General features: G+C 35.6%; 1 long non-coding RNA gene and 1 pseudogene across 1 annotated transcript; one reads left to right on the top strand and one right to left on the bottom strand.

The window, feature by feature from the left end:
• Positions 1–1,041: 1,041 nt before the first annotated feature.
• LOC125664661 (3'-5' ssDNA/RNA exonuclease TatD-like) lies at positions 1,042–2,085 on the top strand (annotated as a pseudogene).
• A 4,416-nt stretch (positions 2,086–6,501) lies between these two features.
• Positions 6,502–11,025, bottom strand: LOC125648129 (uncharacterized). Its single transcript, XR_007360207.2, has 3 exons — positions 10,096–11,025; positions 9,133–9,199; positions 6,502–6,881 (listed from the first exon to the last, which is right to left on the bottom strand). It is a non-coding gene; the product is annotated as an uncharacterized LOC125648129 (long non-coding RNA).
• Between the last annotated feature and the right edge of the window lie 3,238 nt (positions 11,026–14,263).

The raw sequence follows: 14,263 nt of genomic DNA, 5'->3' as shown, positions 1-14,263 counted from the left end.
TAAAGATCTATTACATTACTTGAAAAATAGAGTTTTTTTTTTACTTTAATAGGATATTTCTTATTTCACCTGTTAATGTCAAAGTATATGCATAGATATTTGGGGGTCAACTTTTCATTTCTTAAGTCTACTCCGGATAGGGGCGGGGGCATATAAATGGAAACCCCCTCTCCGAGGTGGGAGTAAGGTCCCCTCATGATATATACCCATAACAATACCAAATACCCTCCATAAAGACCTCTCAGGGGGAATGCGGCAGATCTGCAGCATTTTTTTTTCCAATTTTCTCCGGACCATTTCCGGTCCAGGAGAGGAAATTTCCAAAAACCAAGGGGATGGTCCGATAGCCCACCTCCAAGTCACCCCATATACCAAATTGGGTTGAAAAATAATAATAACTAGTATGTATTTAAGGGGGCTGAAAAAAGCCCTACCCCGGGGGTAGGGGTGGGGGAGAAAATCGGACCCCCCCCCCTTCGAGTGAGGACGAAGGTCCCCTAATGATATATACCCATAAAAATACCAACCCCCCTCCATGAAGGCCTCCCTGGGGCAATGCGGCAGATCTGCCGCAAAAATGCGGCAGATCTGCCGCATTTTTCCCTAAAGAGGGCCTCTGCAGTGGTATCCGATGCCGGCACTCGGATGTCCGTGTCTAGGGCTTCATGCTCTGGCACGTCTCCAACCCATAACCAGAGCTACCATTGCCCAGTCTATGGCAAAGGCCTGTCTGGACATGTGAAACGGCATGTCTTACGCAGCCACCTGACATGGTTTTGGATAGGTAATCTCTCCTGCTGGGAGTGTAGACAATTGGAAGGGTCAATCCTTAGCCTGACAGTGAAGCACACTATGGCCCATGAGGGACAGCAGAGGTCCTTCGACGATGATAACCTACATGAGTGGTGCCAGCTGTTCAATGGGTCATTACATTTACTCAGAGAATGGTTTCGTGCAGAGGATCTAAATGATCTCTTACAACTATTGGCAACTCAAATTAACATCCCAGGTGGGGAATTTACTGTTTCTGAACATCATCTGATGGCATTCTACAGCGCTCATTACAGTGACAGCCAACCATGCTCGTACATAGTTTCCCCTCTAAACCACATAGTGTGTGTACTCCATCGGCAGGTCATATCCACTATTCTCAAGGGTCAGACCCCGGAGCGCCAGGAAATGTTCAAGAACCATCAATGTAGGCTTCTAACCACAGGGATGACTGTAGATAAGCCAATCATTTTTGAAGAGCCGGTATCACTAGTGGACAGTCACTTCCATCTGGACAAAGTTCTTCAACGTTCCAGCTATCTCAACTGGCCTCATCTGCAAGATGCCCTTCAGGGCAGAGATTATGTGAACTTGGCAATTGCCAACTATGTATTTCCTAGAGAATGGGATGCTTGGGAACAACAAATAGCGTCGGCCACTAACCTGAAGGTTTCCTTTGGTATCCACCCTCACTCTGTATGTGATGCCCACCCTGACATCCTGATAAGGCTCTCTGAATTGGCTAGCTTGCCACAGTGCTGCGCTATTGGTGAAATTGGCATAGATCTAACATCGCAGTGCAGCTGTAATCCATGCCATAACCCTCAGGACTGCCAGCGTGAGCGCCTCAGGAAATAGTTGGACTTCCTTGCAGAAATGCTTCTGATGGCTCGTGACTTGGGCAAGCCCGTCATACTACACTGTCGAGACAATGGCACGGGTGAAGCAGCAGTGCACACACTCGCTACCATACACATGATGGATATGTCGGATCATGTCTTTCATAGACACTGCTTCATTGGCGAGTTAGAGGAGCTGCGGCAGTGGCAGAGGGAATTGACCCATGTCAAGTTTGGGGTCACAATGAAATCCGTGCAGGACCCGAGGATGGTAGCGTTAATACCGCCGGAGCAGCTTTTGCTTGAGACAGATGCCCCCTATCTTCCTCCTGCTCCTGGATGCCGCCTCAATCATCCTTGGAATATTCTCTCCTTGGCCAAGCAAGTATCCTTTATAAGGAATATGCCGGCATCCCTTCTGTTGAAGATAGCCAACACTAATGCCATGGAGATCTATAGTCATCGAGTCCCCTAACTATATATAGTGCCAGTCTTCTTATTGTTATAAAAAAAAAATTCTTTGTGGACCTCATTTTGGATTGTACATACATTTTTCATATATATGTACTTAGGAAAAGTGCATGATTTCTGTTATCTGATGTTTGCTGTTACGTATTGGTCTTCGCATATCTTGAGGACAATTCAATTATTACTATACTCCATGTCCTATTGTTGAACTGTTTGGGGGTGGGGGTGGATTTTACATAGCTGTAAAGTTAATATAGTATTAATTCGCCAATGAACATCATCAGCTCTACAAGGAGGGGAGGAGTGTGGTACCACAGCCCGACTCATCTGCGTACGATCTATCTAACGATATATTGATATCCTGACCCGCCATCTTGCCAGACGTTTCTACGGACACAACCTGTCTAAAGGACATCTCTGGAGGGATTTGTCAGGTATTTCCTCGACTATTACGACACTATGATGACTGTAAAAGAACTGTTTATTGCACAGAAAACTGTCCACATCTGAAAGGATTTTGTCTTTGTTTATGTTTAATATTATTTCTTCTTCAGTGAGATGCTATGTTTCATAGATTTTTATGCAGATACAATAAACTTTTATACAAATTCTTTTATAAAAATCCTATTTATTCCTTTAAATCTGATGTAAAAATCCCTATATTTGCCCTATAAATTGCCAAAAAAATTCCTATAATCCTACATGTTTTAGACCAAAAGTGGCTTGACACCCCGAAATATGAAAAGACGGACAAATGGACGGCAGACAAAAGGCGATCAGAATAGCTCACTTGAGCTTTCAGCTCAGGAGAGGTAAATTGGGGGACATGTCCCCCACCCACCCCTGAATAATCAGCAACATCATTTGGTAGATTAAAACATCTGCACATAATAGACTCTTGACAACTCACTCCGTATTTTGTTATTCTAATCTGGACTCTCTAGCTTTTGTCTATGTATAATATGTAACTAATTTAAGCTTGTCACCTTATCAATGTTAGGAGTTAAGTAGCAGTCCACGTAAGAATCATGCAGAATGAAAAAAAAAGTGGCACAGCTATAAATTTAAAATCTTTTGAAAAATGGCTAATTTGAAGAAAATCATGTTTTGAACTTGATCCAATAAAAAATTTCACCTTGAATCCTTCTTAAGATTTTTAATCGGCTGAAAGGATATTCGGTTTCAAAAATATTTTCCCGTTGTTTTCCTTATAAAGAGCACTAATGAAAATGGTCATAAAAATTAATTATCGGACACTCTGTCATTAAAGATTAATAGATACATAAAGTCAATAGTATGGACAGTAAAAGAAATAACAAACATCATTTGGAAACATGTTTACAAATTAGTTACAGATTTTTAAAAACTACGTACGATCTAGCAGATTGACGATTTTATTATCTCCCTTTGCTAACTCTAGTGTTAAAGATACGATTGTTTGGGGAAACATGACAACATGTCATACGAGTTGGCGGTTTGAAGACAGACGATGCCGTTTTGTAACATTTCTTTATGGACAAATACTCCATGTGAAGAAGTTTCAAAGACAATTTATGTGAATGACTATAAGAAATCGGTAGCTAGATATTTATGCTCCTTAAACAAATCACATTGCGGGAATGTAGGCCATTTTAGAAACACTTCTGTTTTCCCTCTGCCAACCAGTGGTTGAAAGTAACTTTTTCTTCCACAGGCTAAAATCAAAACACATCAGCTAAAATGAAACTAATGAATCATTGCTCTTTTTTCATGTTATTTCAATGAATGATTCAACAACCCCACCCCCACCCCATGATTACTGAACCTGGTGGGTCAACAGTTACACATTGTTTAGACAAGTCAATGACATATGCCATATGGTGATATGTTGGGGTATCTTGATCCTCACAACTCTAATCTAACACATGTACCGCAGGTTCAAATTTCATAACACATCAGGGTTGTTACTAGGGCTTTTTAAAGATAAGCCCCAGACTCATGGTTTATGAGCAGCCTCAATCCCATGAAAATTCACAAGTCTCATGAATTTTCATGAGTCTTTTTGTATCTGATTTTTGAGAAAAGTACAAATGTTGATTCCACATAGTTGTTAATCATGATGTTATCACAGTGGAAATTCAAAATTAATGATTTTTGATTTTCTTAGCCATGGAATAATAATTAAAATAGGAAACACTATTTGTGACACCTGATTCTATATCAAAATCATTTTAATTTTCTTATAACCAGTATAGGTGCATTTTTTAAAATCCAATCACAACCCACATAGTTGAAAATACATATTAAGATCAATTCTATGTAAAAATCAAAGAAATCAGATAGGGTCTGGCCACTCAATGTCACAGATTTCTTTGATTTTCACAGTATTAACTTTACTTGCACCATCTTACATAATTTCAACCCCACCACCGAATTTCTACCATCCGTTGCCATGGAAACCGACAGCAGTCTATGAGGGCTAATTGAACTGCAAAATTCAGTCCGTTTTGCCCATGTTTTGTCCTTGTGGTATATAAAAAATTGAAAAAGACAACTAATTTTCTCCATAAATCTCGATTCCCCATAAAATTCCCTCCTTATTTAAGATATCTATATCCACCTATAGTAAAGAGTGTGTTACTGACCGCTGTACCAATGTATTATAATTTGGCACTTTGCCAAGAAGTGATTTTTTGTTGGATTTCGTTGATGAATTTAGATAATTTGGAAAATACATACAGCATAATCAACTGTCATCAAAGAATGTCCATATCAAAGACTCTTAATATATATAAAAAGATTAATGGTGAAACGTAGTGCAATAGATCTATTGTAGTACGAAAACTGTAGATTTGGGCATTTTGCCAAAACGGGATTTTTTGTTGGATTTCGTTGATGAATTTAGATAATTTGGAAAATACATACAGCATAATCAACTGTCATCAAAGGATGTCCATATCAAAGACTCTTAATGTATATAAAAAGATTAATGGTGAAACGTAGTGCAATAGATCTATTGTAGCACGAAAACTGTAGATTTGGGCATTTTGCCAAAACGGAATTTTTTGTTGAATTTCGTTGATGAATTTAGATAATTTGGAAAATACATACAGCATAATCAACTGTCATCAAAGGGTGTCCATATCAAAGACTCTTAATGTATATAAAAAGATTAATGGTGAAACGTAGTGCAATAGATCTATTGTAGCATGAAAACTGTAGATTTGGGCATTTTGCCAAAACGGGATTTTTTGTTGGATTTCGTTGATGAATTTAGATAATTTGGAAAATACATACAGCATAATCAACTGTCATCAAAGGGTGTCCATATCAAAGACTCCTAATTTATATAAAAAGATTAATGGTGAAATGTAGTACAATTGATCTATTGTAGTACGAAAACTGTAGATTTGTGCATTTTGCCAAAAATTCATACTAATGACAAATAATACAACCTACACCATTTTCAGTTACAATGAACAATATGAGCAATTGATATTTCAAAAATAAACATGGAGAAGTTTAACATATTAATAAAAATTAGTTAGAGTGATTAAAAAAACCCATGTAAACATAAACTGTAATCCAGTAGGACCCCCCCTCCCCAAACACCAAGTAGATTTTGCAATCATTTCCATAAACGAGCTATATTACATGTACTGTATTGTCATGTAAACTATTATCAATAACTATAAAAAGTCTTCTCAAGATATTGGGTAGATACCAATAACTTGTTCATTGTACTGCCTTGTATTTGTTGACCTCTGACCTGGAAATCATTAGGGTCATCTACTATTCATAACCAACCAACATATGAAATATCATAATTGAACAACAGGCCCAAGATATTGGGGGGACACCTTTGCATAGAGTACTAGCTACATTGCACCTAGTCATTTTTAATTGATTGATTTATTGATATTTTCCGCCACACTCAACAATTTTTCAGTTTTCTGGTGGTGACCAGTGTTTATTGGTGAAAGTGAGAACCCAGATACAATGTACCTGCGGAGAGACCACCGACCTTCCGAAAGTAAATTGGGAAACTTTCTCACGTAATACCAGCGCGAGCGGGATTCGAACCCTCGCCGACTGAGGTCGTGTCATTTTGAACGCTATGCTCCAACCACTCGGCCACGGAGGCCCCTGTTATTTTTAATCTTTTGACCTGAAAATCAATGGGGGTCATATACTACCAGTGACCAACCCCTGTATGAAATATCACTATCAATCAAAGGGTTCTGAAGAAACTGGTCAGACATCAATTGTACAGAGTATTGTATTGCACCTAGTGACCTTTGGACCAGAAAATCAATAGGTGTCATTTTCTACTGCAGAAACTGCATGAAACTTTAAAATTTATTGAAGTTTGTTCAGTGTTACTGTAATCTATGTTGACATACCAGTAATTAGTAAATTTATAATATTAACACAGAACAACTCATTTTTGCAAAGTTGTTTATTCAACAAACATGGATCACAATGTTATCCAAACAACACAATCATCTTTTTAAAAAAATCATTATAATAGTGATTTTCCTTCAACTGTTCAGTAATGAATCCTTATTCAGTAGGCTCACATAAGACACTTGCAGGTTAATTTTGCAATGTTTTAGTTACATTAGTCTTCTGACACCAAAACTTAATCTTAACTAAGTCATGGTGTTTCCTTAGAAGAATAGTATACTGAATCAGGATGGACTTGTGTCGTGAGGTGTGTTCATTGACTGTAAAACTCGCAGGTTTTTTTTCCATTCTCAAGAGCTCTTCTTTGTCTTCTATATCACATAAGAGTCATGGAATGCATCTTCTGCTCTTCAAGTTCTAAAAAATGTGTTGAACAAATATTGAAAAGTTCATCTTATTTTTCACATTTTCATACAGTACACACCTAATTCAATTTGATTAAACTAAATTTACATGTACAAGATCATTCATGATGCTAGAATAGTAATTTTACCACTTAATTAATTACGTAGTTGATAGATTATCATGCCCGCCCACCCGCCCCTCAAAAATCATCTGTGAAATAACATAGATTTATATATCTGGCATTAAATTATGCACTTCTGTTGACAAAAACTCGTTTGTCATCAATATATTTCTCAGAAAATAAAAATAAAAAAATAAAATCTTCCCACAGTCTGCCCCATACTTTTTGGTGACCCAGGATGATAATCTTACTAATTAAGTTGAATTGGCCTAAAGGATGTTATGTTTTGATACAGTTTGTATACATGTGTTTATGCTGTATTGAAGAGCTATTAATAGTGTTAATACTCATAAATTAACAAGATGTCCACAAACCTTATTGGTTACTTGAGTATTAATCAAATTTAAAAAAAATTCAAAGTATCACTATAGCTCTAAGGGCTACAAAATCCATGTTATACACTATATGACTCTTTTGGACCCACATTCACAACCCTGTGTTTTCGAAATTCGCAATTTTGGTACCCCTTTCTGTTTTTCCTTCATAAGCATTCAGCTTTATTTAAGGTAGTTCCACCCTCCTGTGATGTCATAATATTTTGCGGAGTCAATGATTTAATAAGATTTATGCATAACATGAACATAAATTGTGTTCGAGTCTTTTTCAATAGTTATTGTAAAATATCTTGTATAACCATAAAATATTTCAAACGTATCTGAACAATCAATGAGCTACATTTTTCACAATGCTATACGAGTTATTTCCCCCTGATTACAGGGAGCGCGCATCACATTACTGTCATTCGATGGTGTCAAGTAAGGAATAAATAGAAAATTTGCAATTTCTGATTGCAATCAATTGCCAGTTAAGGATTTTTTTTAAAGAATTAAGTGTAATGACTTGAAAACAGTATAACTGAACAAAATTTCTTAGTCACTGATTACATGTAAGTGGCCCATGTGTGTTTTTCTTGCAAGCAATGTATGGTCATGATGTAACAAAGTATGTAAATATTAACTAGTCCTCAATTTCTTTAGATCAGAATCATGATGTCCTTAGTATATCAGCAATTCTTCATTATTAATTTCTATCAATATTTTCGACAACCAAACACAAAAAAACATGCAATAAGATATGCCTAAAACACATGTACAACCAACGCATACATGTACATTATCAATTTATCGTTTCACAATGAACAACACTACTTGTTGCTAAATGTACACCAGATGTCAATAAACAAAGCATGTTAATTATCTTGAATTGGCATCTCTAGTGTAAAATTTTTGTTAAAATTTACTTGTTAAGAATTTTCAGGCATTATTATGAAGTCACCCCCCCCCCTCCTTATCACATGTATGCTTTCATTGTGCTCTTAATTCTAGGTGTCTGTTGTTTTAAAAACAGACTACTACTGAAATCCTCAGTATTAATTGCATAATTTGGACACAAATAAATGTCAAATACACTTATACCCTCCCCCCCCCCCTTCCCCAACTCTACAATTTAACGAAGTGTATATCTGAAAAAGTTTTCTCCATAAAATTGAAGAAATCAAACCCTAGTTCTAAAACAAAATTCTCAATTTTGGTATAGAGCATTTTTAAAAGTTTTAAAAGGGACTTAATTCCCCTTGTCCCAAAGATGCTTAAAAGAAATTTGAAAAGAATTGGAAGGGTGGTTATCAAGAAAAAATATTAATGTTCAATTAATGTCTTATGATGACTGACGCACACAAATAGCAACATGTAGGTCACTTGAGTGATTCTCAACATTGACCTAATTAGAATTAATCATTTTTACAAATGATACTGAGCTCATACACATGTGTACATATATATGTGCGTCATTGACAACAAAACAACTAGTCTTTTTGAGTATGCTAATTAAGTGAAGTAATAATTTTTTTTAGGAAGTTGTGATGAAAACGTTTCAAGTCATCATGTCGCATAAAAAATGGATGGTCTCCTGTGATTATTCTAGAGAATTCAGTTTCCATGCAGGCTCTATAACCAAGAAACTAAACCCAATGTACCACATTCCCCACATATATTAATTTGTTTTAGGATTTATAATACTGGGATTCAAATTTGAATTTCAAATTATGTATTCAATGTGTATGTATTAATGCTGAATATTTACCTCCTCAAAGTCAGCAACTTGGTCAACTCCATCTTTAGGTGATTTGCACAGTATGATGCTCATACAGCTGAAACACAGAAAAGCACACATTAATTACATAAAATAGTGGTCATGTACTTTGGCCAAAATATGTGATTATTGGATGAAAAAGTAAGAATTCAAAAGTATTTGAATATTTACAATGTACATTTAATATTTTTTGATTTACTTCAGTTGACAGGACCTACATGTATTAAAATTTGAGGGCCCAGTTACAGGACCCAATTCAAAATCATCAATTTTTCATCATTTAATTTTTCCAAATCAAGTGTCCTAAAGTTCATAATTACAGAGATGAGAAAACTTTAAATCATAATAGTATTTGTGTGATTTCTTCTGTAGATTAGAACCATCACATATTAGTGGGGGTTACCACAGGTAAACAAACTTGAAAGTAGCCTGGCTCACCAATATATATGATTTTAACAATCTTTATCTAGAATGCACACAGGCATTTGCATGTTTGTTTTTATTGTAAACTTGACAGTCAGAGAGAGAGAGAGAGAGAGAGAGAGAGAGAGAGAGAGAGAGAGACAGAGACAGAGAGAGAGAGGGGGGGTCATCACTTAGGATTACATAAATTAAGCCTAGTCCTTTTGAAAATGTCCATATGAAACATGATTTTATAAGTATTCCCCAATTTTTACAGATCCTGAACTCTGTGTAAATGTGATAGGAAACTCCCTGAGTGAATGTTAGGTTGGGGACATACTTAACTAGTATTCTATATTGTACACCCATGCAGTAAATGACAGGACTACTTACAATGTTCAGTCTACATGTATACCACTATAGCTGACTAGCCTGGCTGGCAGTATAAAATAAATTGGGGTTCTCATATGTTTACTAAAAGCCAAATTTTCTGATACATTTTATTCAGCCTTTACTTTAGAATTTGGATTCTAAATCAAATAGAATACTTACGTCAATACAAGTTCCAACACGGCAACAGGCAGGGCTTTTTCTATGAATATGTCTGTCAGCCTTCTGTTTCCCTGGTCATTTTTTAGTCGGATGTGATGCAATAAAGCGTTAAATTCCACACAACATTTACTTTTTCTACGAATACGTAGACGATTGGATGATAGAGTCCGGTGACTATGGCAAAGATCAAACGGATTTGTATTCCATGAAATAAACCGGAATCCTTTAGCACAATTGAAGATAAATATCGTGGTAGTGAATTAAGTGAACAAAGAGCATCTGATATTGATAAACTTCTGAAGAACAAATTGAATAAAAACTCAATTTCCACCTCCTGCCATACTGAAAACAAATGAAGGCTGTTCATATCTCCAATACAAGAGAGTGTTACAAAGGGCAATAACTCTTTCTGGTGTATTTTGGTTTGTGCACCAGAGGAAACTACTGGTTTATGTGTTTACCTTTGGTTTCTCCACAAATGTGTTTCTGTACTTTTTTAAAGTAAGATTCAATACATTTTACTAGCATGTGAGTTTACACCAAATGACTGGGCAAATATATTTTATTCCTCTCTAAAAATTACATATATCAAACCCTTATACATCATAAAAATAATTATTTCTATTGCTTTCAAGGATTAAATAAATACAAAAAAATTTCTAAAAGCTAGAACCTAGCTCAAAATAATTTTTACAATTGTTGTTTTTATAAACAATAGCGTTTAATTTTGGTTTATTCAAAATATAACATATATGTGCATATCTTGTCCAGCTGTTGTTAGAGGATCGGTTTCCATGGCAACCGTTGCTAAGTCAAACCTTTGCATGCCCTTTTTGTTTTATATCTATCATAATATTGTTACACACAAAGTTTCATAAAAATCTGTGACATACCGTGGCCACTGAATTTTGATAGTTACATAGAATCAGTCTTAAAAGTGCTCTTCATTAGCTAATTTTTATCACATCAAATATGAAGACCTTAAGAATCTATTTTAGTTAATTTTGCATAAAATGAACAATTTCAAACATAATTTTTAATCAAATGAATATTTCTTATCAGCAAAAATGTATCGGATGTAATGATTTAGCACGGGTCTTTTAACCAAAAGTCTGTATAGCTTACCTGATCACCATTTTTCTTTGATCATAATGTCCGTTATACTTGTTGTCTACAGAATTTGGTAACTTGTGAACTTGATTGAAAATTGAATTATTGACACCTCTGCAGGTATCGACATCATTGCCATCACCACAAATTGATAGTTGGTAGTTCAGCTTCATTGAATGAAATAAATTTACTTAAATTTCAGTATACAAGGAATCTGTTCACTGAAATTCCAAGAAGATTCCATGACTTGCTTGCCATACAACAAACAACAGAATATGGACGTGATTCCTAGAATTAGAACTGGAATTGGTCAGACTTGAATACATGCAAAGTCATGTAGCAATATTAAAGGTATACATCATGATATCTGCTTTGCATGTATGAAAATGAAAAACCGTTGTCATTGTAAATATACACATGTATATATTCACATGTAATATATGTATTGTTCAGGTTGTTATATTGTCCTGTTTATGTGAGTTGGAATATTAATTAAGTTTGCACCCGTCAGTCACACCAATTGCTTGGTTGACAACAAACTTGGTATACTGATAAACCACAGAGCATATTATCCTATTTACCTCACCTGAGTTGAACATTTTAGTGAGCTTTTGTCTGTCTGTCCATCTGTTTGTAGACTTTTCAAAATTTAATTTTTTCTACAACTACTGAGCCATTGTCAGGCAATCTAGCAAAAATCATCCTTGAGAAAAGGGGATTCAAGCTTGTTCAAATTAAATGAAGGGCCATGCTCCTTTCAAAGGGGAGATAATCAAGAAATATGGAATATTTACATGACTAAGTAACATGTTATCTATGTCTCTGATCTCATATCTGATTTCATATCACATAGATGAAATTTAAAATGTTTACCTAAAGACCTTCCTTAACATAGTGTAGATTCAATCACCATAGAGGATCTAAGTATACTGGAATTTTTTTAAATAAATCTTCATAAAAGACAGGTATCACTAGTAGTCAGGTTAAACTCACAGATATTGCACAATTTAAGTTTGTTCAAATTGTGGTCCTAGAAAGTAGGGTATGGCACAATAATTGATCTAAGTTTTATTTGGGTATATGTATGGAACATCTTTAAAAATATTCATCTCAATAACAGATGGCCATGATTAGACTAGCCATATCAATATGCATGCATGAACAGGTTTTCAAATTTCTGTGTGTTCAATTCTGGGCCCTAGGGGTAGGTGTGAAACACAATTGGAAATTTATATTAGACTATTCAGAAAATTGATTGAAACAAATGTTTAAGACAGTGTAAGTGTCACAGAGCCACACTAAATCCTATCATAACACCAACATTCCTAAGTTCATTTGAAGTTTGTTCCCTCAGTAAAATAAACCCTTGGTTTATGGTTACTCAATGAATCATAATTTACATTTATAGGACATATATGCTTGAAAGAAGATCTTTAAAAAAGATGTTTTCTCAATAACAGCAAGATCATGTTAGTCATATTGGTTTTGAGGCATCCCCATATGTGAATTCAAGTAGGCTATATCGCAACTTTTTGGGCTAGATTTGGGTCGCAATATAGGGTTAAAAATTTTCATGGGAATAAAGATTGGAAACAAATCTTTTAAAAATCACTACAGCAGGGTCAAGATGACTTGGGTGAGCAATGCAACCCATGAGCCTCTTGATGGTATTTGAGGCCACAAAATCAAGACAAAGGTCAAATCAATAATGATATTAGAAATATTGTTCAATGTCTTTAGACCCCTTTGTTTGACAACAAATGATGAGTTGTAATTAATTTCGAAATATGTTATATATTTTCTTCTTCTTCAAAATAGGTGTTGTACTTCAGGAAAAGGGGAAGCGTATTTGTTGGAAGATGGATAAAGTAAAATTGGAGCATGCACTAGACTTCTTTAAATCCTGCTTTTTTATCAGGTACACAATAAATTATCAAAAATGCCAAATTATGTCTTCATCCAATGGATATGATTAACATTCATTGAAATAACTCGCACTGCACTCTGAAAAAATACACCCCATGATTACCCAATGTAAAATGAATTTTTAATAGCAACTGACATACATTTATGGAAAATATCTGTTTCAATGAATAGGCATTTTTAACATTGTGCAATTTTTAGCTCACCTGAGCTGAAAGCTCAAGTGAGCTTTTCTGATCACATTTTGTCCGTCGTCTGTCTGTTAAACTTTTCACATTTTCGACTTCTTCTCCAGAACCACTGGGCCAATTTCAACCAAACGTGGCCAAAAGCATCCTTGGGTGAAGGGCTTTCAAGTTTGTTCAAATGAAGGGCCATGTCCCTTTCAAAGGGGAGATAATCACAAAAATGTAAAAATAGGGTGGGGTCATTTAAAAATCTTCTTCTCAAAAACCACTGGGCCAAAAGAGCTGAAATTTACCTGAAAGCTTCCTGACATATTTCAGATTCAAGTTTGTACAAATCATGGCCCCTGGTGGTAGGATGGGGCCACAAGGGGGGATCAAAGTTTTACATACAAATATATAGGGAAAAACTTTAAAAATCTTCTTCTCAAAAACCACTAAGCCAGAAAAGCTGATATTTACATGAAAGCTTTCTGACATAATGCAGATTCAAGTTTGTTCAAATCATGGGCCCCTGGGGTAGGATGGGGCCACAATACGGGATCAAAGTTTTACATACAAATATATAGGGAAAATCTTTAAAAATTTTCTTCTCAAGAACCACTAAGCCAAAAAAGCTGATTTTTACATGAAAACTTTCTGACATAGTGCAGATTCAAGTTTGTTCAAATCATGGCCCCCAGGGGTAGGATGGGGCCACAAGGGGGGGGGGGTGGTTGGAGTCAAGGTTTTACATACAAATATAGGAAAAATCTTTACAAATCTTCTTCTCAAGAACCATTGGGCCAAAGAAGTTGACATTTACATTAAAGCTTTCTGACATAGTGTAGATTCAAGTTTGCAAAGGGTAGTTTGGGCCATAATAGGGACTACAGTTTTACATGCAAATATATATGGAAAGTCTTCAGATATGGGCCAAGGTGACTCAGGTGAATGATGTGGCCCATGGG

Source organism: Ostrea edulis, chromosome 2, assembly GCF_947568905.1.
Source record: "Ostrea edulis chromosome 2, xbOstEdul1.1, whole genome shotgun sequence".
Taxonomy (NCBI): domain Eukaryota; kingdom Metazoa; phylum Mollusca; class Bivalvia; order Ostreida; family Ostreidae; genus Ostrea; species Ostrea edulis.
This window is presented reverse-complemented; position numbering and strand designations above follow the sequence as displayed.